The following is a 25,584-nucleotide window of genomic DNA, read 5'->3' on the forward strand; positions in this document are numbered from 1 at the left end:
ACACAAAATGAAAACCAAGGGAATAGTAGAAAGATGACTGAAAAGGATCCCGCAGACATGAATGTGAATTGCAGTCCCACCACCACCTACCAGATGTCCTCGGACAAGTCATTTCAGCCCTTGAGCCTCTGTTTCAATATCTGGAAAATGGAGATAATATCTACTGTACACAGACATTTTTGAGGATCTAGTAAGATAAATTATGTAAAACACTGAAATTATTTGCAGATTCAGGTTTTAGGAAATATAAAATGTAAATCTTTCAATAAAGCCATTCCTCAGAAAGTCAACAGGTAGTTTCTCTTTTTCATAGATGAGGTCTTGCTATGTTGCCCAGGCTGGTCTTGAATTCCTGGTCTCAAGCAATCCTCCTACCTCAGCCTCCTGAGTGTGAGTAGCAAGGACTACAGACATGAGCCACCACACTCAGCTCTCAACAGCTACTTTCAATGGAGGCTCAGTTTTCTGTTTCCTGTTTCCTGTTTGTGTATTAACAAAATCCATGGGTGTCTCAAGGAGAAGCATTATTTAAAGAATATAGTGCATGGGACAATTTCATCAACACTCCAAAAGCAAGCTAGATAGGGGTGATCCTGCTGGGACTCTAAAAATCTACCTCTAGGGTTTAGCGAGTAATGGTATACGAGTGCTCAACTCACAGGAAACAGATCAAAAACTCCAAGTTCCATGTTGGTGGCTTCTAGGTGAGGATGCAGACCACTGCTTATGTAGGGAAGGTTGACAGAGGATCATAGTTTCAGGACTGGAAGGGACTCCAGATTATCAACACTATTTTGCTAATGAGGAAACTGAGAACTTGGGGTGGGAGATGACTCATCCAGGATCACATTAGTGATTACAGAACTCAGTCGTTCATTGAGCACCTTTCCACTGCACTAAGGTTGACTAAAAGCAGACAGACTCCTAAAACCTAACGATTTCCCATCCATAATTTATCTGCGTATAGTAAGTTTAACTTTCCCATATTCCACTTGAACACATCTTCAGAAGGCATTCCAAGCAGTGCCTTTCCACCGTGGCCTGGGAGTAGGGTCAAGCACATCCTCGTTTGCCCAGGACAGTCCTCATTTATGCTTGTCACTCCAGCGTAATTATTAATAGTGCGCCCTTGCCTCTCACAAGTACCTGGATGTGGATGGTAATTTATACAGTACTCTTTGTGCTTTTCTGGGAGAAACAGGGAGATCCAGGGTAGAACTGCTCCCCAAGAGCTTGGCAAGGTGGTTTGGAACCAGGAGAGATGTGATAACTGTCTTCAAATATTTACAGGTCTGTCCTATGTTAGTAAAATTAGGCCATTCTGTGGCTATCAGGATTAGAACACAGACTACCATGTGGAAACCACAGTGGGTGGAATTCTTCTTCGCTATAAAGAAGTGTATTCTAAACAGACTCTAGGGCCAGACTGCCTGGGTCCAAACCCCGGTCCTGCCATTTACTAGCTCCGTGACCCTAAGCAGGTTGCCTAAACTTTTTGTGCTTCAGTTTCTCCATCTGTAAAATAATAATAATTTTAAAAGGCAGCAAGATACATAGTAGGTGCTCTATAAACATTTGCTGCTACTATTACTACTGACTGTTACTTGGCAGGTAGTCAACATTCCCAGGGCAGAGATTTTCACATCTGCACCAGGACAGGACAGCTGGGTTCATCCTAGGGAGGGGGGAACAGGGAGCACTGGCTCAGCTGATGCTGGAGACACCAACCTAATGGAGAATGTGTTGGGTCTCGGGGGAAACAGTTCCACCCTGTCTGCTCACTGCTTGAGGCACAGTGTGTCAGCAGGGAGGTACTGCACTGATGGCAGTACAGTGGTTGATGTAAGTGTATGAGGGTGGACTGGATCAGACCGTCTGCCTTTAATCTTGGCTCAACCATGTTCTAGCTATGGACTGGAGTTGCTTACTCACTCTGTGCCTCAGTTTCCTCCACTCTAAAAGAAGGTTACCAGCAGTGCCACTCTCACAGCATTGTCAAGAGGACTGAGTGCAATACAAATAAAGCCTGGGACAGAAAAAGTGCATGATAAATATTGTTATTACGATCACGCAACAACCACTGATGCCTAGGGCTGGTGCTGGAAAGCACCTGACGGAGGCTGGAACTGAAGTCAAGAGGGGCGAGGGGCATGTCCAAGGCCTCACAGCCTAGAAGGCATCTCAATATCTTCCCTGCATTGCACTGCAGTCCGGCTCACAGCAGACTGATTCACCCATCCTTTGAATCCCAAGGCATAGCTGATCAGTTGGTGCTGGGGCTGCAGAAGTGACCTGCACTAGGACAGCTGCAACAGGGAGGCCAGCGTGCAGCAGGTAGACCTGCCTGAGGGGCAGCCTGACCGGGCAGGCAGGTGTGAGGCCATGAGCTCAGAGCTGGGTGCAGAAGGGATTGACGCAAGGGTGATTTTATTAAAAACATAAATCACATTCTATCACCCCACTGGCAAAAAGCCTATTACATTAAGGTCCTCAGAGACCTCAGGAGCACCTGCCCTTGCCTACACCTCTGGCATGGCCCCCACCCCTCTCCCCACAGCCACACTCCCTCTCTCTCTTTTCTGGACTTGTCCAGTGTACTCTCCTCGGGGCCTTTGCACCGGGCATGCCCTCAGCCTGACGCACACTTCCCCAGGTATCATCCATCTGTCTCCTTGTCATTTGCATCTCAACTCTAGAAGCACTGCCCTCCCTTGACTGCCATGTCTCGAGCGTATCCCTATCATTCTTCATCCCATCAGCCTCTCTGCTTTTTTCACAGCCCTCATCACTGTCTTAATTTACCTGCATAAGCATCTGTTTGTTTCCTGTGTGTTTTTCCCCTGCAGAACATAAACTCCACTTTATGATAGGGACCTTGCCTTAAGCACACCTCAACAGTGAGCACTTAATAAATGTTTGTTGAATGAACAGATCAAGCAAAAACAGGTTGCAGAGGAGTGAAGAGGAGCAAGGGTGACCACCTTGGAGAGCTAAGTTCAACTCCATGGGTCACTGGGTGTGTGGTGTCTGGGGGTGTGTGGCTGCCTTAAAGACCAGAGGCAGGAGTGCTTACCCTGAAGAACAGGAAAATCCCTGGAAGAAAAGAACAGATGAAATGACTCTTCCTTCACCCTCTTGGGAGAGCAGAAGACTGTATCTCCATGGTTGCAGAGCACCTCCCCTTGCCCCAAGTTGACAGAGTCATCCCTCCATACATATGTGGGGTTGGTTCCAGGACCCCTGCAGATATCAAAATCCTTGGGTGTTCAAGTCCCTTATATGAAATGGTACAGTATTTGCATAAAACCTATGCATATCCTTCAGTATATTGTAAAGCATCGCTAGATTACTTATAATACCTAATGTAAATGCTATGAAAACGGTTGTTATACTGTACTGTTTAGGGAATAATGACTACAGAATGTCCATACATGTTCAGTACAGGCAACCATCATAGGCATAACGACATTTTCTATCCTCGCTTGGCTGGACTGCGGATGTAGAGGGTCAACTGTTCCCCATACATCGGTGAGGCCTGAATTCGTAACTCTTTCCCTGGATTGGTGGTCTAGACTGTTAGCCTCTAGAGGACAGGATACAGGTCAGCTGGACCTTTGGTTAGTGCTGAAGAGAATCTAGCAGAGTCCCAGTCCTAGTCATATACACAGTTTAGTTTACTATGTACAGAATTACAACTATGTCCAACCAAGTAGAGCTAATCTGAGCACCCTGAAATAGGGTGGCCAGACACGTGAGTTTCTAGTAAGTGTTTCTATCTTCATGTCATGTTTGATTTCCAGCCCGTCACGGCAGCAACCCAGATGACTCAAACCAGAGTCATAAACATGCTCTCTCCAAAGGGAATAAGAGGGCTGCTTGGACCAGAAGCTTCTACACAGGAGAACCCAGAAGCAAAACAAATAAAGAATGTGGTCCCTGCTAAGAGTCTTTTGGCATCCATCAGCCTACTGTCTTGAGAGATTTTTCCAGAAAGTATTCGGAAGGAATATCCTGGGTCTATATGAGGACATGAATGCAACACCTTTAACAAGTGTTGGTAAAATATTTACAGATTCCTAATTACTCAGATTTCATTTCTAGGAAAAATACCTCCACTTTACAAAATTAACGTTTAAATGTTAACATCAGTGGGAGACTAGGCAGTAGAGAAGTTAGAGACAGACTGAAAGGGGAACAAAAACCACTTCTCTATAAACATGCCCTTTTCAATAATATCCTTTCCCAAGAATTAAGGTCAGGAGTGAAGAGAGGGTGGGAGAAAATAAGGTCCGGAGGACCATCTATGGGGATCAGGGCCACAGCTGAGGCTTTGTGAGCAAGGTGGTGCTCTAGAAAAAGTCACTTTCCTGACCTGAATTTAGGAGTAAATGCCCTGTGCCTCCAGTTTACAAGTTACCAGATAACTGCGACCCAAACCTCCAAGGGGTGCAGAGGAGAAACACAGGTAAAGGCTTCACTTGGCAGAGAAGGAACCAATAAAACATTTTCCCCTTCAAAGCTCTTGGCTGATGTTTCAGCCAGCCATTAATAGTCTTCATTTTAACAGACCAGAGAGAAAGATTACAATAAATGTGGGAACATTATGGTCCCCTCCACGCATTCCCCTTCCCCCCACCCCACCGCCCCCTGCAAGTTTCCTCAGGCCTGAAGTTTCCTGGGGAAAAAGGCAAAGTGGCCTTTGGCCTCAGGAGAGAAGCAGTTCACTTTGTTTTTATCAGGATTTTTCTGTGAAGTTCCCCAAACCCACTGGCACGCCCCTGCCATAGCATGGGAAAGCAAATTGCACGAGGGATTCCAGATATGAAAGTCACCGTGGGAGGAAAACAGAGGAACACGCATGCAGGTTTTTTATCTTTTTCCATTTACCACCACCAAGCTCTTCTGTTTCGGGTGAGCTCAGCAGCACAAGTGTCTTGGATAATCTAGAAATTGCTTCCATATGCGGGCACAGGAAAGAATGTGCACACTGGCTGCCTGAGAAGGAAGCTCTGGGCAGCCTCTCTTTCCTGCCAGAAAACATTGCTCAGGCCTGAGAGCCACAGGGCGTTGGAGCCAAAGGAGATCAGAGGAAGCAGCACTAACCTTCCCAATTTATGGATAAGGAAACTGAGGCCCAAGGTCACACAGACAGCGACAGAGCTGGCAGTAGAACCTGGGGCTCTCTGGCTCTGTCCCTAAGTCAGGTACTGTCTTTCCCTCTCCTCCCTGCAAATCCCTGCCTCCCTCGCCAGCCAGCACACCCTTCTCTCCTCTCTGTCCCTCTGTCCCTCTCTCTCTCTCTCTCTCACACACACACACACCCCAAGTGCTTGAATGAAGGGCTTCAATCTAATTTAGTGTAGCAGTATGACTGGTCTGGGTCTGAAGCGCCAGGCCTTGGGGCAGGACAACCAGAACAGAGCTTGCTTTTGCGAAAGCCAGCGCAGGGAGTGCGGAGGAGCTCGTTCACTCTCTGCACTGGGACCTGTGCCAGGGTCTCCAGGGCCCCAAGACCACTCCTCAGCCTCAATGCCCCCTTAGTGCTGGGTTAGTCCAGGACTTGAAACAAAGACTCCATTTAGGATCCAACAGAGAGTGGTCTGCAAGCACCCTCATCTCTACAGAAACCTACCACACAGAAACTTGGGGTGATTTAAGCCTGAATCACACCATCTTGAACTGCTGACCCAAGTGGGAAAACTCAGTGCAGTTTCAAATGAGCAGTAGGGGAAAACCAAGAATGCCCTCTCTTGTGTTCCGTGGTGGCCAGTGTCGGGCTCGGCCCACACCACTTTGACTTCTTGTCTCTAGGCCAAGAGCCAGGGCAAGCTGTCCCAGGGCCCACTTACAAGTCAAACCAGACAAACCTCAACCTTTAAAAGCTTGCTCTAGGAGGACCTGAAACCCAGATGGGGTCTGCAGTTCTGCTACATAACCTGAACTCTTCTGGGTCTTCCTTTTTCTCATTTTTAATTTTTAAATAGAGACAAGGTCTTGCTATGTTGCCCAGGCTGGTCTCAAACTCCTGGGCTCAAGTGATCCTTTCCCCTCGGCCTCCAAAAGTGCTGGAATTACAGGTATGAGCCATCGCGCCAGGCCTGGATCTTTCTTATCTAAACCATCCTATCCCATATTACGTTAATGTTTTATTAACATTAATAATATTATATTAACAATACCACTATAGATAATTGATTACCAGTCTAGTTGCAAGTACGAGTATTCTCAGGTAACACTGTCTTTCAATACAGATTTATTGAATACTTATTACAGAGGAGACAAGAGGAGAGGCAGATCGAGGGTATAACGCTGCATACATCCCTATAATATGGTTTCTCCTTTCAGAGAACTCAGAATGAAGGGGCCTCAGGTTACCTGCATCATTCTGGTTTTTTGCTCCTGTTTTACTACGAAGCAAACACCTCGACTATAAGCAGCCATAGACCAGGGTCTGTGTCTCATTCGTGTCTGGACAATGCATCACAGACACTCAACTGTTTTCTGCCTGAGCAGAATTAAGACTTGGCCTCCTAATTCCTCCATCACCATCTTCTCCACTCTCTTCCTTGGCCTTCATCACCAACACCACCTCATCAACTGTGAGAGATTCAAAGAGTAAGGAAAACCATTTCTAGGACCATGAAATGTGTCACTGGATCTCCTGCAGAAATCTGCCAGAGCTACAATGTGACTGGTTTCTACATGTCTGACAAATTTCTATTTAAATAAGTATTTTTCAAAATGCAAATTGCTACCTATTCTTTGGCCATCAAATCACTTTAGTGGGTTGCAACCGGCTTTTTCTTCTTAATAGAAAAGGAAATGTGTTGCATTTGGTAAACATGGAAATTGTTTTATAAAACTTTTGTTTTTGTTTCTGTTTATCTATCCTGTATACACTGGGTCTCAATGAAAAATGTATTTCTTACTGTAGGTCATAACCAAAAAAGGTTTCAGAACCCTGGTTTAGACAATGTGTCTTTCTGCAATGGACTCTGCTCAGAGAGGCTCATTTGTAGATACTGCATGCAGACACCGTCCCCCTTCATGTCTGTCATTCGAGTGGAGGAATGGGGCTCTACTCTGAGCATGCTTCTTTTGCTGTTGTTTAAACTCTAACCCATACCACTTGTAGCCTCTTAAATTTTCTCTCTTAAAAATATTTTGGGCCAGGTGCAGTGGCTCATGCCTGTAATCCTAGCACTTTGGGAGGCTGAGGCAAGAGGATCACTTGAGCCCAGGAGTATGAGACCAGCCTGGGCAACACAGTGAGACCTCATCTCTACAAAACTGAAAAACTTAGCCAGGCATGGTGGCATGTGCCTGTAGTACCAGCTACTTGGGAAGCTGAGGCAGGAGGATTCCTTGGCTGCAAGTGAGCCATGATTGTGCCACTGCACTCCAGCCTGGGTGACACAGTGAGATCTCATCTCAAAACAAACAAACAAAAATTTAACTCTGGCAAGAGTTGAAGGTATCCACCACTGTCTATTTTGCCAGCCCCAGGAATCTATACAATGTAAGGTTCCTTGCCTATGGCCTCCAAATTAGGACTGAGTTTATTCCTACAGTTTTTCTGTCTTGGGCCCTTTTGATGTACCTCAGGGGGTAAAAAAGGAGGAACTCACTGGACTGTCTTATGCAACCAGGGTCAGTTATGGCACACCCTGCCCTCTAGTTCCTCAAGCGAGCAAGCCATTACTGGTTTCATGAGAGTTCATTAGTTTACACTGGAGCTGGGACAGTAAGTTTAGAAGGTAAAGCCCATTCTGCACCCAGCTCAGTGCCTGGCCTACCTGCCACAGGCCCCTCCACATTCCTTGACCACTAAGAAGGAGAGCTGGAAGCCACTTTCTGCATCATCCAGGTTTAAGGCAATAGCCTGCACATGCCCAGGGGCCTGGCTTTGCAGGAAGCTGGCTGATGCTGACACAGAATGCTCAGTGGTGGGATGTGCCTCTAAAACTGCCATTTTAATCAAGGACAAGGCAGGGAGACCACAGACATGGGAATCAGAAACTTCTCAATTTGAATCCTAGCTCTGCCTCTAGTTTCTTGTTTAATTCTAGAAGGGTCCAGGCTCACATCAGAAAAACACAAAGAGATCCCTTTGCCCTCTGACTAAGAACAATGTCCCATGGATTTGAGGCTGGAAGGGCCCCATGGGCTTGTGAGCAGCTGCACTCCCTGAAAACCTTGCTGTATCAGATCGGGTTTAAGAATGCAGTTGGTTTTGTTTTAGCTTCTGCTCCTCTAAGCTTTTTATTTTGTCCTTCTCTGGACTTGAAAAGAAGACCAGATAAACTGCCAGCACAGAGCTCACCACTGGGGCTGACAGTGAGCGAGGCCCGAAGGGAGGGAAGGAATAAAGCATTTCCCACCCTCGAACAGTCTACCAAGTATGGCACACTCTTCCTGGGACTGGTCGAGGTCTCTGCAGGAATTGTAAAGAATTCCCCTCAAGTTTGTTTGACCTTATAGTTTCAATTCTCCCAAAATGCTCTTCCTGTGGGTGGGATCATGCAAGATCAGGGCTGAAATCAGTCCCAGGCCAATGACACTTTACAACCCTTTCCACCTCCACCCCCGTCCCTGGGCTGTTTTGAAGTGTCTAGCTCAGAGGTGGGAACACAGTTCTGGACCTCTTCCAGCCCTAGATTTCTGTCTCTATCTGATAAAGAGCTGATCTCCTCTCCAGTCTTGCCTGTGAGGATCCCTGGTCATTGTTTTGCAGGTACAAAGGTAACCTGTGGTCAACTTTCAGCTCTGATCCCAGGAGCGGCAAATCCTGCCTAGGTTGCTGGTGATGCAGAGCACCAGGAGGGGAAGCCTCTGCAGGCCACCTCAGCCTTTCCGGGAGGGGCTTAAAGCTCTTCCTCCCAGCAGCCTAGCAAGAGCCCTGCAGCTTGCCAGCCTCCAGGCTGAGGCTAGGCTGCCTAACAATTACTCTCCGCAGCAGGTTTTGAGATACATTTTTCTTTATGGAAAGGAAGTAGCCATTTCCCTCCTCTTCCTGCCCTCCTCCTGCTGAACTCTGCTATAAACTCCGCTAGTTTGATTCTCTCACCCCCAAAATGACTTGAGCCAGAAGTTACTGGAGAAAGGTATCTGCTTTTTTGCCTGGGACTGTCCAGAAGGCAGGGGCTGTGCAGTGCAAACTCTACAGGACAGCTACCCTTTGAACACCACCTTGCTAAGCACCCTCCCCAGCCCTACGTCTTGTTACGTTTTGTACCTGAAGGAGGTTTCCAGCTGCGTCTCTCACCTCTTTAAGGCACTGTTAACCTTGGTCCTGCCCAGTAAAAAACAGATTGTTCTATGTTTCGCCTATAATTTAATAAGAAAATCATCTATGGAACATTTTATGCAATCTCAGGCAGGGGGAAGAGAAACGAACTGGAACCCAGCAGGCCTGCGTTCTTATCTCATCTCTGCTACCAACTGGCCATTAGCCTTAGGCAAGCTACCTGACTTCTCCGGGGCTCTGTCTCTTTACCTGCGAAACGCAAGGTTGGGCAAAATGATCTTCACTTTGCTTCCCTGCTCTAATGCTCTGGGATGTTACATTTTTTTTTAGTTAAAAGAAAAAACGGTGTGCATTTTTCAGTTGAGTATTATATTCCTTCTCTACCAGCTGAACGTAACTTACTATTATTCTTGATAACATAATGTGACACTAGTCAGTGCCACCAGTTTTAGGCAGCATTTGTGACACTCTAGGAAGATTTTCTTCCTCATTAAAGACCACTGAAGTCTTAGGGGACATTTAGAATGTATGTCTATGATGGGTATCAGGGCAGTGTGGATGATTCAGAGCAAAGTTAATGCTGGACCCAAAACACCACACAAAGAGCTAATGGGTGGACCAGCAGTCAGCCTTCACTGCTTCCCGCTGCCCTTTCCACAGTGGATCAGTGGCCCTAACCCAGAAGCATGCATGCAACAAACAGAGGGACATGAACAACACTGGGTCAGTGGTCAGTCAGCTGCCTGAACAAAGCTGGGGCCATCTAGGTCCTTTAAACTGAATATCCTTGACCAAAGAGGCAGGAGGGCCTCATAGTTCAGACTGGGCTGAAGCCACGCTGCCTGGACTGAATGTTGACCTTGCCAGGTTAGCTGTGTGAAACTGGGCCAGCTGATTACCCTCAAATTCCTCACCTGTAAATGGAAACAATAATGGTGCCTGCCTTAGAGGGTGGTTACATGGGTTCAATAAGTTCATTCAGAGCATTTAGAATTTTACCTGGTAAACAGTAAACAATGTTATTTTATCATTACTTCTTCAAAAATGATTACTGGTAATCTAAATAGGAATAATTCATCCCTGACTTCTGTGGCCATGGCAAAGTACTGCTGAGTGGTACCCAGGCTGGCAAGAAATTAGGAAACAGTACCCAGACAGTGAATCCAGATGAAGACCCCTTATGTTCCCATGCATTCCTGAGAAATAAGTAAAATTTTGGTAAATTAATTTCATAATTCCATTGGCCTCCAATATAAGTGAAGAAGTGCTCTATTTCTAGACCTGTTTAATTGTGGTCAATAGTTTCCCAGAATTCTTAGTTAATAAACCATTAAAACAAAACTGAGATAACTGCACTAGAAGGACACATGATTTCATTCAGCTGGTATTTATTAGGCACCAGGTATATGCCAAGCATTACACTTGTCACTGGCAATAAAGAGGGTAAATTGCTGCAATTATCTGCTATTGAGTAGTTCACAATCTAATGGGGAGACAGATACTCAACATACATTAACGAAATTAACTGTCAGAGCTGGGCGCCGTGGCTCACGCCTGTAGTCCCAGCTACTTGGGAGGCTGAGAACTGCTTGAGGCCAGGTGTTCATGACCAGTCTGGCCAACATAGCAATACTCCATCTCTACAAAAATGAAAAAATGTTAGTCGAGCATGGAGGTATGTGCCTGCAGTCCCAGCTACTCAGGAAGCTGAGGCAGGAGAATCATTTGAGCCCAAGAGTTTGAGGCTGCAATGAGTTATGATTGTGCCACTGCACTCCAGCCTGGGTGACAGCATGAAACACTACTTTAAAAACAAATAAAATTTAAAAATAATTTTAAAAAGAAATGAACTGTTATGCTGGAGAGGAGTGCGGAAGTGTTTCAAAAAAGGTGACATGAATTAAGATGTAGGACATGACAAGGAGTTTTCAAGGTGAGGAGGGGAGGGCACTCTTGCAAGAGTAAGCATGAGATGGGCCTCCTCTAATCTCTGTTTCCTAATGAGTTTTCCTAAAGGCAGATCCCAGCTTAGTCCAGCTCACTGAGTTCCTGGCACCGCCAGGAGTCCAACCCAGCAGCCACACAGATGAAGATTAGGATTCCTTGCTTTTCACTCCCTGCCCCCCCCATCCCACTGATGGGGGTCTCTCCCTGCAGCTCAGAACCACCAGACTCTTTGTCTTATTTCACTGCTGGCCTCCGCACCCTCCCCAATCATAAGGAACCTCCTCCCTTTTCCTCTCCCTGTCTGTGTTGCTAGGACCAGAGCTGACAGGGAGCACAGGGAAAGCTTCTATTAGGATTCTGCTATGCTCTCTTGGGCATCTAAGTTAGAATTCAGAAAGCCCTTGTCACAACCCTATCTACAAAGGGTAACTGGGTTGTTGAGGGCACTTGTCCTAAAGTTCAGCTTCCCAGGTAGACAAGTTGGTCTAACCTCTCTGCAAGGAAGAAAGTCCACAGGGGAACCACTGACCAGTGTGTTGGTCCAGAATCTTGCCATGCATAAATAGAGGCCTGTAATGTTAGCACCAATTTTGAGGAGCAAGAGCAGTACAGTTCCTGCTGGCTGGCTGCCATCTAGCATGGTCTGCTGCTGAGCCAAAACAGCAATGCGTTGTTCCTTAGACCAGGACTAAGAATTACAAATAGGAGGCTCAACTAGCAATGGCCACAGTCACCAACTAACAGTCAGGTCAGAATTCTCAATGGCAATGCCCCGCATTAAGTATTTGTATCCACTCTCAGCAATCACTGCCATCATAGTGAATGCCCTCCAAAGCACTTACAGTCATCTGGTTAGGCATAGGGTGTTTTGTCTGAGACTGTACAAAGTATTCATTAGTTAGCGACGACCTCTGCCTTCTATGAAGCTACAAAGGCTGACACATACTGACACATAAAATGGACAGCAATATATTGACTTTTCCAAGGAAGTCCAGAATTGGTGCTTCCTGGTTATATCTGAAGTGCTCCTTAAAAGGGGTAAGTCAATGACATATGTGTACATGTGTGCAGATGCAACTGTGTGTGATAGATTGTTGCATGAAGTCAGGGACCCCGAATGGAGGGACCGGCTGAAGCCATGGCAGAAGAACATAAGTTGTGAAGATTTCATGGACATTTATTAGTTCCCCAAATTAACACTTTTATAATTTCTTACGCCTGTCTTTACTGAAATCTCTGAACATAAGTTATGAAGATTTCATGGACATTTATCACTTCCCCAATCAATACTCTTGTGATTTCCTATGCCTGTCTTTACTTTAATCTCTTAATCCCGTCATTTTCGTAAGCTGAGGATGTATGTTGCCTCAGGACCCTGTGATGATTGCATTAACTGCACAAATTGTTAGTAAAGCATGTGTGTTTAAACAATATGAAATCTGGGCACCTTGAAAAAAGAACATGATAACAGCAATGTTCAGGGAACAAGGGAGATAACCATTAGGTCTGGCTGCCTTGGAGTGGGGCAGAACAGAGCCATATTTCTCTTCTTTCAAAAGCAAACAGGAGATATATCGCTGAATTCTTTTTCTCAGCAAGGAACAGCCCTGAGAAAGAGAATGCATTCCCAGAGGTAGGTCTCTAAAATGGCCACTCTGGGAATGTCTGTCTTTTATGGTTGAAGATAAGGGATAAAATAAGCCCCGGTCTCCCGTAGCGCTCCCAGGCCTATTAGGATGAGGAAATTCCCGCCTAGTAAATTTTAGCCTAGTAAATTTTAGTCAGACAGGTTGTCTGCTCTCAAACCCTGTCTCCTGATGTTATCAATGACAATGCGTGCCCAAAACTTCATTAGCAATTTTAATTTCACCCTGTCCTGTGATCTCGCCCTGCCTCCATTTGCCCTGTAATATTTTATTACCTTGTGAAGCATGTGATCTCTGTGACCCACACCCTATTTGTACACTCCCTCCCCTTTGAAAATCACCAATAAAAACTTGCTGGTTTTGCAGCTTCAGGGGCATCATGGAACCTGCCAATATATGATGTCTCCCCCAGATACCCAGCTTTAAAATTTCTCTCTTTTGTACTCTTTCCCTTTATTTCTCAGACCAGCCACCACTTAGGGAAACAAAAAAGAACCTATGTGAAATAATGTTTAATTATCGGGGGCGGGTTCCCCCAATAATAGATGGTGAGGACAGATGGTTTCAAGGTTATGCACTAATACAGAATAAAAGTGAATATAAATGATGTGTGCTTACATATAGTGAGGTAGTGTGATTTTTATTGGATGTAAATAAAATCTGCCCAGTGTACCTGGACAGCATCTGGCTCAAATTCCATTTCCACAAATACTATTACAAAAAACAACCTCGGTGCAATAGAAAGACTTCAGTGTTTCAGCTAATATTCCTTCTTTAGCAAGTATACAATGAGATTCAAGTATAAACGAAGAACTCCATGAGTTCGCTAAAATATAAATTGATCTTTATATATTACACATACACTATTTTAGCTAAATGAGAAATGTGATGGATATATACATCTTTCCCTTATTAAATACTTAGTCAAAAACAGGCATGGTAAAATATCAGGCTTCGGCTCCTCAGGCCTCTGAATGACAAGTTACAACGTTGATTGCATTGTCAGGATGGACCTTATGTGGAGATGTTAATGGTGTGTCCCATCGGAGGCATCACAGACATGCTGGCCACCATCTTCTCCCTGTTCCTGCAGATTCTCTACTCTACTTCTGCATAGTGTTGTTGTCAAGCCCAGCTTGACTACTAGGCAACAAAGCTGGGATTAGACTACAACTGGTGAACTCCTCATTTACTGCCCTTTTCATGTTACCTTTCTGCCTTTAACAGAGGATGCAATGCACAAGGAATCCAGTAAATGAGCTGGTCAATATCAGGTCTTAACCTGAAAGTAATTTAATTTTTTAAGATGGTTTCACTATCTGTCAGGATTGATGGACATCCCAAACCAGGGACAGTGTGAAGGTGGGCAAGAGGACATCAGCCTTCAGGCATCAGCATATGGGGGCCTCAAAAAGATGCAAGTTTTTACAAATTCCAGTGCCAAAACCACAGTATGCAGCAAGAGAAAAGGTGCCAACTGGTCCTAATTCCTCACTATGCCCCTCACTGGCTAAAATGTAATGCAGCTCCCTACCAAGGTTAGATCCACTTCACAGCAAGCCAGGCACTTGGACCTGCTAGTTGAGGCAGGCAGATTTCTGGCCTTGAAAGTAACCCACCTGTTATTTTCAAGTGGTGGAGAGTTCAGGGTCCCTTAGGATTGGGTCCCATATGGGGACTCAGGGTCTAGAGATTTTCCTTTTCTCATCAGACCTCCTGTCACATTGTACTGAAGTCTCCGCAACACTGCCTGCTTAGAGCTATACAACAGGGCTTCATTCCATAAACTCATTCAGCCCCCATGGACCTCTGGGTTCTGCATAAGGACACATCATCTCGAGGAACTCCTTTGACCATGCTGTGTCGGAACTTCAGCCTCAGTCTTGCTTGGGAACTTCTGTCTTCTCCCTGATTCAGCGCAGCTCCCGCTAGTCAGGGACATCCATTTGCCTGCCTGGTCTGTGGCGTTCTTCCCAGCATGGGGCCCTTGGCTTGTTTCGATCCTGGACGTTTGGCAGAATGTACACACTTATCTTTCAGGGGACACTGATCTGGACAATTCACCCTCATTCAAGGGACCCAGCCCATAGAGGGTAAAACTCTGATACGTTCTTTTTAAAACAGGACTTCCTTTTGTGAATCTTCCTAACTTTGAAAACACTAATATTAAAAAAAAAAAAAAAGAGTAACACTTTTATTATGGCAGACATCAAGCATTCACAGGGTTTCTTAATTTTCAGTTCCAACTTCTGTTGCCCAAATGCAATCTTTTTGACATCTGTGTCAGGTTAGTTACAAAGCATTATTATTCTGGGCTGCACAATGTTGGCCCAACCTACCCAAATACAAGAAATTTTGCTGATTGATTTAGTTATTCCGTTCCTATAAATGAATCCAGTTGTACAGCTGTTTCTGATTAACCAATGTACTGCTGGAGCTTTATATAAATAATTTTATAATGAACTCAGCAACGGCAAGGACATGAGAAGCAGAATCTAAACTCACCTCCCAGAAAAATAAGCAGGAGCAATGAGCGCAAGGACTTTCAACAACAGTCCAGGTTTAAATTCCTATCTGCTATGATTCACTTTTTCCTCTTTATGTAATTCAGCACAATTTATAACTAATGCTCTCAAAGAACCTTTGTCTTCAGATTTTTGGATTCAAGAGAGAAACTCAGCTTTGCAGTCTTAAAGCTCCTTTAAAATTTCCCATCTTTGTATTTTGTAAGTTTCTGTTTTTCCCATTAAAACATTTATATTTCCTGAGACAATTTCTTAAATAATGCACTTTTAGAAGAGGAAAATTGGAATTGAAAGGTCTACATTTACTTTACTATAAACAGAAATCAAGTGTTTTGTTTTATTTCAATACAGAACAATTAAGCTCTGTAAGTCCAGCCATGAACTTTTCTTTTTCAGTTCTAGAAGACAAATCATATGTATTATGATTAAGAAATTACAAAATTAAGCAAAAGACAGGTAAGAATAAATCAAATAAGTGAATTTTTTTAATGTAGAGACAGTGACAAGTGCTCCCTAAAGAAAACTTGAAACAAAACAGGAAAAAAGAGATCATAAAGTTTATACTTCTAAAATGAATTACGCTGGCAAAGATATGGGGAAACAGATATTTTCAAATAGTGTCAGTGAGACTGTGAATTACTACAGCTTTTGGAAAGTAATACTACTTTAGAGACTCTGACAGACAGAAATAAAAAAGCTTCTGTAAGTTGGCAGGTTCAAATACACACACACACACACACACACACACACACACGGATGTTCCAGGAAGAATGGTTGTAGTAGAAGAAAACTTGAAACAATATGAACAGTTAAATTGTGGAATATTAAGCAGCCATGCCATAAGTGAGTTTTTTATTCTGGAGAGAATGTCTATGATGCTTTATTATATTAAACGCAATTGTGGCATAATGTATTAATAAGTAATATAATTCTATTTTTAGGAGAAAAAACTATATATATGCATATATACTTATACATAGTTATATAAGCAAGGAGAAAGTTCAGGAATTGATAATATTGATTACTTCAAAGGGTTAGTATTTAAGGGAGATAGGAGAAATTTATTAACTTTTCTTTATATATTTCCATTTTCTTGTCTTCTTTATAGCAAGTACATATACTTTTGTAATCTGAACAAATTTACAACTACAATGTAATTTTTATTTTTATCTACTTATTTTTTTTTTAGAGACAGGTCTCGCTCTGTCATCCATGCTGGAGTGCAGTGGCATGATCATAGCTTACTATAACCTTAAACTCCTGGGCTCAAGTGATCCTCCCGCCTCAGCTTCCCAAGTAGCAAGGACTACAGGCATATGCCACCATGCCTGGCTAATTTTTATTTTTTGTAGAGACAGAGTCTGCTATGTTGCCCAAGCTGGTCTCGATCTCCTGGGTTCAAGTGATCCTCCTGCCTCAGCTTCTCAAAGTGCTGGGATAACAGGTGTGAGCCACCATGCTTGGTCAACAGTACAATATAATTTTTAAAGAGTGATAAAGAGTCATATTTTCAGCAAAAACATAGAAGCAAAGACTATAAATTACAAATACTGAGCACCTGGACTTGTGGTTAACAAAAACCTTTTCCAAGTTCTAAGAGACAATACATTGTTTTTGCTTGTTTCCTCTGTGTGTGGGGTGGAGGCGGGGGTGTGAGGGGAGGAGTGGGAGGGTGGGCCGTAAGAGTTGGGAGGATGGGCATGAAGGCGTGGGGAAGAGATGTTACCCGATTTCTTTTTTTTTTTTTTTTGCTTTCATTTTATTTATTTATTTATTTTTGAGACAGAGTCTCACTCTATCACCCAGGCTGGAGTGCAGTGGCATGATCATGGCTCACTTGCAGCCTCCATCTCCCAGGCACAAGCGATCCTCCCACCTCAGCCTCCTGAGTAACTGGGCTACAGGCACATACCACCATGCCTGGCTTTTTTTTTTTTTTTCTTTTTGGTATTTTTTGTAGAGACTGGGTCCCACTATGTTGCCCAGGCTGCTCTCAAACTCCTGGGCTCAGCCATAGCACCTGGCTGCTTTTATTATTTTTAAGGAACATATAATAATTGTACATATTTATAGGATACAGTGTGATATCCCTCCCTCCCTCCCTTCCTTCCTTCCTCCCTCCCTTCCTTTTTTTTTTTTTTTTTTTTTTTTTGACAGGGTCTCACTCTGTTGCCCAGGATGGAGTGCAGTGGTGTAATCACAGTTCCACTTCCCTAGGCTTGAGTGATCCACCTCAGTCTCCTGAGTAGCTGGGACTACAGGTGTGCACCACGACGTCCAGCTAATTTTTGTATTTTGTGTAGAGATGGGGTTTTGCCATGCTGCCCAGGCTGTTCTTGAACTCCTGGACTCAAGCCATCCTCTCACCTTGGCCTCCCAAAGTGCTGGGGTTACAGGAGTGAGCCACCACACCCGGTCTTGCTTAGACTTCTTTCTAGGTTTTATCCTCTTCTCAGCCAAAGCAAGGGATGCAAAACTCCTGGGCAAAAGAGTTGAACTTCATTTATGTGGAAGTGAATCAGATACAGGTATTAGACCAGGAAATATCACTTCTTAGGTTCTACAATAATAACTTCTACTTTCCCCACAAGAACAAAACTTCCCACTTCTTAATTATTAGAATCATGGTTATTTTTTAATTTGGAACACATAAAAAGCCAATTATGTATATGAATTTTAAAATGTCACATTGTGGCCAGGTATAATGGCTCACACCTGTAATCCCAGCCCTTTGGGAGGCAAGGCGGGAAGATCGCTTGAGCCCAGGAATTCAAGACCAAAAGGAGACCCCATTTCCACAAAAAACAAAACAAAACAAAACAAGGCACGGTGGTGCACACCTGTTATCCCAGCTTACTTGGGAGGCAAAGGTAGGAGGATCATTTGGGCCTGGGAAGTCGAGGCTGCAGCGAACTGATGGCACCACTGCACTCCAGCCTAGGTGACAGAGTGAGAAACTGTCTCAAAAAAAAAAAAAAGTCATCTTATATACATCACTTATCGTAAAGGACCACTCTTAGGATCAAATTTGTTTCTTGGCATCTTCAGAAACAAGATACTCTTCTGCAAAACAAAGATCTGTTTGGCTTTCATGAAAAATTCACTCAAATCTTACAGAGTGGAATAAATAAACCATCCTTTAACAAACATTGACAACCTACTATACAAGAATCTACTGTTTTGAGAAAATACAAAAGGATTTTTTAAAAAGTGATTGTCTTGAAAGAGCTTACAATCTAACAAGGAAGAAGAGATGCCTGCAAGTGACTGCAATACAGGATAGGGTGAATTTCAAGCCACATGTGAAGCCCAGAACAATAGCGATGAAAACTAAGAGAAGGCAGAATCAGCAAATGGAGAAGAGAACATTTTGGCTCTTGTTAAGAAGCATGTTCTTACAACGTGAACCATGCTTATCAAAGCTCCTAAACTAGTGAAATTTGTAGGTAATTGTGTCTCCTGTTAATTTTAGCAACATTCTTCTTTTACTGAGTATTAGCAAAGTCTATTATTTCGACTTTTCAGCAAGCAATGATGATCAATCTGAAGATTCTTATAGCATTCAACAAACAAATGAAGAGAAGGGGCAGTGTGGAGAGGAGGAATGGCAATGCAACAGCATACGAAAGGAAAGTGCAGTTTAGCTGGAACCCAGTATATGAAAAGTAGTGCATAATAAGGCTGATGGTGAAATTAAAGGTTAAAGGTGCGATGCTTGGAATCAGACTGCTCCACATTTGAATACTAGCTCTGTCACTAACTGTGGGACCTTGGGCAAGTTACCTAAGTTCTCTAAGCCTCAGGTTCCACATAAATAAACAGAACTTACCTCTCAGGGTAAGTGAACATCAAATGACTCAAATAACATACAGTAAGTGATAATGTTAAAGAAAGGGAAAGAGGGAGAGAGAATAAAAGGAAGAAAGAAAGATATTTTTTAATGTTTGGGCCAGATCATAGAAAGTTTTGAAGATTTCATTCACTTAAATTAATGTAATTGAGACAGAAAAGGAAATTAAAAGAAGAAATTTAGTTATGCTGGAAAGATGGCTTATTAGAAGAAGAAAAATATATATACCCATAGTAAGCAATGCTAAAATGTTACATAGCAACATATTCCTTCAATGTGAACCCTGCTTATCAAGGCTAACAAACATTGTAGCTAATTGTATCTCCTGTTTAGCTACATTTTTATTTTATTGACTATTAGCATAGTCTATTATTTTTGACTTCTCAACAAATATTTGTGACCTGCAATCTCTGTAATGCTGAGCATGCTTCCTAGGACTCAAAAGTTTCTGATCCCTGGCCACGAGAAGAAGCAGTGGTACCCTCACCCCATGGCGTGGGTGCTGTAGTTATGACCAAAGCAGCCTGGCCTGGGGCCAAGTGTTATTGGGTGTTTTACATCAGATATCTCATGCAATCTAATCTACTGTCATCTCTACACTGATGATGGTCACTGTGTGACTGCCACAACACATTAACCTGGTATTTCCCAGTGTCAAAGGGCCAGGAAAAGTGACAAGTCTGGTTTTTGCTTCCTCATCCTTTATCTGTCCAGACAACCTCAACAGAGTAGGTTTTCCTGGGTAAGCAGATACTGCGGGCTGGCAGCCCCTCAATACTAAGATTCTTTTCAGTGAGATCTCTCCTCGGGGGCTGTTAAAATATGAGATGACCGACATGAAACACTTGGTAAACTACAGACAGCTAAGGGGTTATTGTTCTATGTTAATTTACATCAAAAGCAGTTCCTGCGTTTAGGCTTTTTTGGTATTTACCTATGGAAAAAGGAATGCCAACAGTATTTTGTTCAGGCTAACACTGATAAATGTAATGCTAATGCTAATAATAATAATAGTCCACAAATACTGAGCAGTGACACTGTCCCAGCCAATCTGCTAAGTAATTCACATACATCACCTCATCTGACCCTTAGAACAATCCTTTTACGGAAGGGGTGTTACTCTCATTTCAAAATTGAAGATACAGGGCTGGGTGCGGTGGCTCACGGCTGTAATCCCAGCACTTTGGGAGGCCCAGATAGGCCGATCACGAGGTCAGGAGTTTGAGACCAGCCTGACCAACGTGGTGAAACACCATCTCTACTAAAAATACAAAAATTAGCCGGGCGTGGTGCACACTCCTGTAATCCCAGCTACTTAGGAGGCTGAGGCAGAAGAATCACTTGAGCCTGGGAGGCAGAGGTTGCAGTGAGCTGAGATCATGCCATTGCACTCCAGCCTGAGCAACAGAGTAAAAATTTGTCTCAAAAAAAAAAAAAAAAAAAAGGTGAAGATACAAAGAATTTGTAAAAGACAGCATTGGGACTGGCCCATGCTTTACCCATTAGGAAACTCTGCCCTCTGGTAGCCCATCAGCATCACCTGGGGAAGTTTTCAAAAAATGGATTCCTGGGCCTTACCACAGACTTATAGAATCACACCTTTATAAGCTTCTCGTCACACCCATGGCTAAGGATTAGCATACTAGTTAAAGTGTATTAAGCAGAATAGCATCACTCAACTAACTGAAGATATTCTGGGGGCTTTGGTACACCTAGAGTTTTCATTACTCAAAACTATACAAGGGACAGACTTAAGTTATTTTGACCTGACCATAATACCTACAGAGTGAGGAACAACTGACAAATGTCCGCCCTAGTGAACAAAAGTTAGAGCTGAGTGAGGAAGTATTCATCTGTCAAAGGAAGGTGAAGCCTAAACTGTTCCTCAATTGGAGAAGAGATGGTGGGACACGGTGTGAATGTGCTGATTAATCTTTCGATGCCTGGCACACAGTAAACACTTAATAAATATTTGTTAAGTGGACAAACGAATGAAGGAGTGCCTCCATCCAGCTGGACTCCTCTGAATTCCCTGTTCCCTGTATTTGGTCTGTACCTTTTTTACCTTATTTACCAAATTCTGCCTGCATACCTGCTGTTTGAAACCATGTCTCATCTCTACCAGAAAGTAAGCATTCAGGCGCAGACTTCATCTCTTTCTGAGCTACATCTTCCTTTCTACCCTTACCTAGCACAGAGGATAGCTATAACCTCTAGCAGGGACCCGCAATGCTCAATGAGTATCTGGCTTGATTCCAACTGTGACCTGATTCGACGTGGGTCCCTGCTAGCCACAAGGGATAAATAAGCCTACCAAGCCTTCAAGAACCATGGTATAATTGTGGCTTGCTGGGAAACAGCAGCAGAGAGAGCTCTGTGTGGAAACCATTAAGAATTCAGTAGACCACACTGGAGGGAAGGCTTCAGGAAGACCACAGCCCTGGGAGGTAAAATGACAAATATCAGATGCTTAAAAGTGAAGGGGTTATAGCAACAAATAAAAGGCACTTTTGTTTCATTTATTCTCTCAGTATGTGTTGTGGAAACCAACTATGTTCCTAAAATTACAACCATAGTTAGGAACACCTTGAAATAGCAAAGACAATGACACAGACCCAGTAATGAATACTGTCTGCTAAAAGGGTCTCTCATGCCTGACCATAGCACCTGAGACAGTAAATGTACAAGGTCAGGGCATACTACCCTCTCTTCACCACCCACCTTTCTGCTCATTATAGCTTTCGTGTCTTGGTGCTACACACCGCATGGTATCTGGATGGCCCCTGTATCATACTGCTTTTGCTGCTTCCTTCACACCCCATTATCCTACTAGATCCTCATACCCTGCAGTGGATGTAGAGCAAAGATTATCAAGCCCATTTCTTGGATGAGATAAGTGAGGCTCAAATTGTAATGATATGCCTAAGGGCACCAGAAAGTGGTTGAGCACATTACAGACAATTTTTAAAATGAACAAATAGAAGGAGGCATGAATCCCCCCAGGGGGAAAGTCTCATTCTCTTGAAATATCCCAGAATTTGATCTTACCTTGCTTACAAATCTCTTTGCACTACGTCACACAACCTCAAAGAGTTGATGTGTTTTCATGGAGCCAAAGTTATGGCAGGGGTTGGGTAAGTCCCAGGGAAAGACAATATTACGGAACTGGTTTCATAACATCTGCAGAGTTTAGTCTGAACATTTCCATTCAACAGGTAATGGGCTCTCACAGGTGGCTGGGATTTGCAGACTACAGCACCTCCAGGTCCCCGAGAAACTCAGCCTTGTGCGGCTGATAGGCAGGTAGACACACACAGTCACAGTAGAAGGCAGTGTTGTGTGCACTGCAAAGGGATTAATAGGCAGAGTGCTGATAGCCTATCAAGGGTTTTCTCACCTCAAGAACCTAAAAGGTGATTTACAAACTGAAGTAGAACATTTCTTGGAGTTATTTTATCCATTACAAAAATAAGCATTTTTGAAGATGGAAAAATCTACCAACGACTCAAAATGAAGCTACATTATTGTTTTGAAATTGCTTTGGGAAGCTGGCAAAAGAAAACCCACCCAGCGTGGAATCTGTTCACGGGCTCTGCGGCTGCATCCGACGGGAGTCTGGGGCTACACGCAGCCAGGGATGGGGGAATGGGAGTGGGGTGGGGTCCAGAGACGATCCAAGGGGCAGGACGGACACACGCTTTTCAGTAAAAGGGACCAAGTCCACTTGGTCACTGAGCCAACTTGAGAGGCTTCCCAGAGAACTCAATAAGGCCAGGAGCCCGTGGCTGAAGAAGGAATATTCCATCGGGATTTAAGCAGGACCAGAAGACCTCGCCAGGCTCAGTTCCTCACACAGCCACACCCTTTGTTAATTGCAAAGAGCTCAAAGTCTAACCAGCCACCAGTGGTCTGATTTAGAGCTCTTTGCGATTAACAAAGGCTCACAGCGACTGGGTCAGCTGCTTTCCCTTACACTCACAACGCTAACAGTTCTTTCTTTAAAAAGAAAAGTATGTATAGTAGAAAAAGGTAGGGGACGCGAGACTGAAGTGAAGCTGTCTCTGGAGAGTTCGGGGGATCACCCCCCCTCAACCCCCGTCCCCACTCCGGGCGAAAAGCACTGACCGGGACTGGAGATGTCTCTAAGGTCGGCGCAGACCCCTAACGCGCGCGTCTACGCCGACCTGGGGCGAGCGGGCCGCCCGGGAGCGCCGGGAGGGAGGCGGGCTGGAGCGCGGGAGGGGCACGGTTCCCACAGACAGGCAGGCGGGCGGTGCCAGAACTTGAGCCGGCCCCAGGGGATGCCCGAACATCCCCGTCTGTCCTAGCTGGGGTGTAGGTGCAGCCCCAGGGCATCGCCGCGAAGCCCCTGCTCGAGACCTACGGAGATAGTGGGTCCCGAGCCCCACGGGGCGGCCCCGGGTCCGCGGAGTCCAGCGGTGAGCCCAGCCCGAGGCGCGGGACCCAGGCTGTCCACGGCCCCTTCCTCCCCGGGCCATCAGCGGGCAGCAGAACTCGCGGGCCGCTGGCCTGGAATTGCGCCCCTCCTGAGGCCGCGCGCCCGCGCCCACCGCTCGCAGGGGACGCGGCCTCGACGTCCACAGCCGCCCCACCCGCGTCACCGGTGCCAGGCGGCGCTTCCGAGCCCCGCCGTCGAGCCCAGCCCCTCCCGGCGTCTCCCCCGGCCCCCGGGAGCCCGGAACCCGGGTCGCGCCAGAGGCGAGGCGTCCCTTACCGCGCAGCGGCTCCGGACGACTCCGCAGCCCCGCGCCGCGCTGGGCATTTTTTCTGGGAAACTTATCCCGGGGTCCGCAGGGCTGAGCCGGGCGGGCAGGAAAAGCGCTCAGCGCCGGGAGGCTGCGACCATCCGGGAACTTCGCCGAGATGTGGGCCCTCCCCCCGGCGCCGCGGCCCCCCCGCCGCCCCGCCACATGTGGACGCGCCGCGAGGCCCCGCCGGCCCGCGCCCTGCCCTCCGCGCGCCCGCCTGCCCCGCCGGCAATGGGGCTCCGCGCCTGCAGCTTCGGCCCGCAGAGGAGCGCGGCGGGGCGGGATGGTCGGGGCTGGAGTCCGCAGTTTCCTCCGTCCCGCTCCCCTGCACGGCGAGGGGACCGAGGCAAGAGGACAGGAGTTTGCAGAGGGGCGGGAACTGGAAGGGGAGTCTAGCCCAGGGCCTTTCCCCCCAACTCTTGAATCTTCTCCACCTTCTTGCGGCTGCTGGCGGGGGGATCGGGTGGGGGTGTTCCCTCTGTTCGAGCCGGAAGGAACGCCTTTTCCCACGCTTTCCCGTCTGCTCTCAAAAAAAGAGTGTCCAACTTTCAGATATCTGAAATTCAAATTAATTTTTAAAAATGGATTTAAAATCTGGGTGAACCCCACAGAGGGCCAAGATCCACACGCATCTGACTCCTGCCCACTATGTGGGGACAACGTGCTGCTCTTCCCTCGGAAAGATGCTGCCTCTCCTCACAAGTCGGTTGGAATTGAGTCGTTTTGCTGCCAGTGGGGATGGATTTATCATCAGCCACCCACTTCCTTAAATACGGTAGGATCCACAGCAAACGTGGAGAAAACTGAAACTCTACTCCATTGCCCTAGCTAACTCCTGCTCATCAGGGGGTTCTGACCAGCTCTGAGAGCTGCCACCTCCAGGCCCCAAAGAAAAGTTAACATTCACTCGCTAAGACGCTATAGCTACTGAGTGTGCATTTGAAAGGAATAATAACAAAAAGTTCTTGCTCAGTGTAATAACCATCGGATCATATTGTTAAAATATCAAGGCTGTGTATCCCTTTGAATTAAAGCAGAAAGGTGAGAATATAAAACCACCTTTGCAGAATTATAACTGAGGAAATTGTGACAGTGAAAGAAATCAGACCTACAACCGACTCTATCTTCCTTCTAAACTTTAAAGTGTCCTTGTTCACTCTCGGGCGTAGCCATTGGAAAAGAATTCAGTTTTTGGTTTGACTCTGAAACAAAATTGATAATAGCACTTTCCTGAAAAGATCCCCTTCTTTCCTGGGGACCAGTCTGCCTTTGCAGGACTAACAAATTAGCTGTAAGACTAGAAATTACAGTTTAGGGGTCATGCAGCCTCTGTCTCCAAGAGTCCGAACCTCCCCAAATTGCTCCCGGGGATAACATCACTATTGTAAAACCTAAGATCTGTGCTTGAGATACTTTGCAGACCCTGAACTCAGTGGATCAGCTGACACCACCCAGAATGATAATCTGGCTTAACCAGTTCTCCCATCCCACCCAGGAACAGAAAAGAGCAAGAAAAACTCACTTCGACCCCCTGTGATTCCATCTCCAACCTGGTCAATCAGCACTCCCCACTTCTCAAGCCCCTGCCTGCCAAATTATC

At 45.3% G+C, this 25,584-nt stretch overlaps 1 protein-coding gene across 2 annotated transcripts in view; it reads right to left on the reverse strand.

The window, feature by feature from the left end:
• Positions 1–24,133, reverse strand: part of WIPF1 (WAS/WASL interacting protein family member 1) — a 123,306-nt gene extending 99,173 nt beyond the window's left edge. The window contains exon 1 of one of the 2 annotated variants that reach the window (XM_001150625.8): positions 23,951–24,133. The gene's annotated coding sequence lies outside the window, so the exon portion shown is untranslated. The remainder of the gene's footprint in view (positions 1–23,950) is intronic. The other variant, XM_009443791.5, reaches the window with a different exon arrangement.
• Between the last annotated feature and the right edge of the window lie 1,451 nt (positions 24,134–25,584).

The sequence above is a fragment of the Pan troglodytes genome, chromosome 13, assembly GCF_028858775.2.
Source record: "Pan troglodytes isolate AG18354 chromosome 13, NHGRI_mPanTro3-v2.0_pri, whole genome shotgun sequence".
Lineage (NCBI taxonomy): Eukaryota > Metazoa > Chordata > Mammalia > Primates > Hominidae > Pan > Pan troglodytes.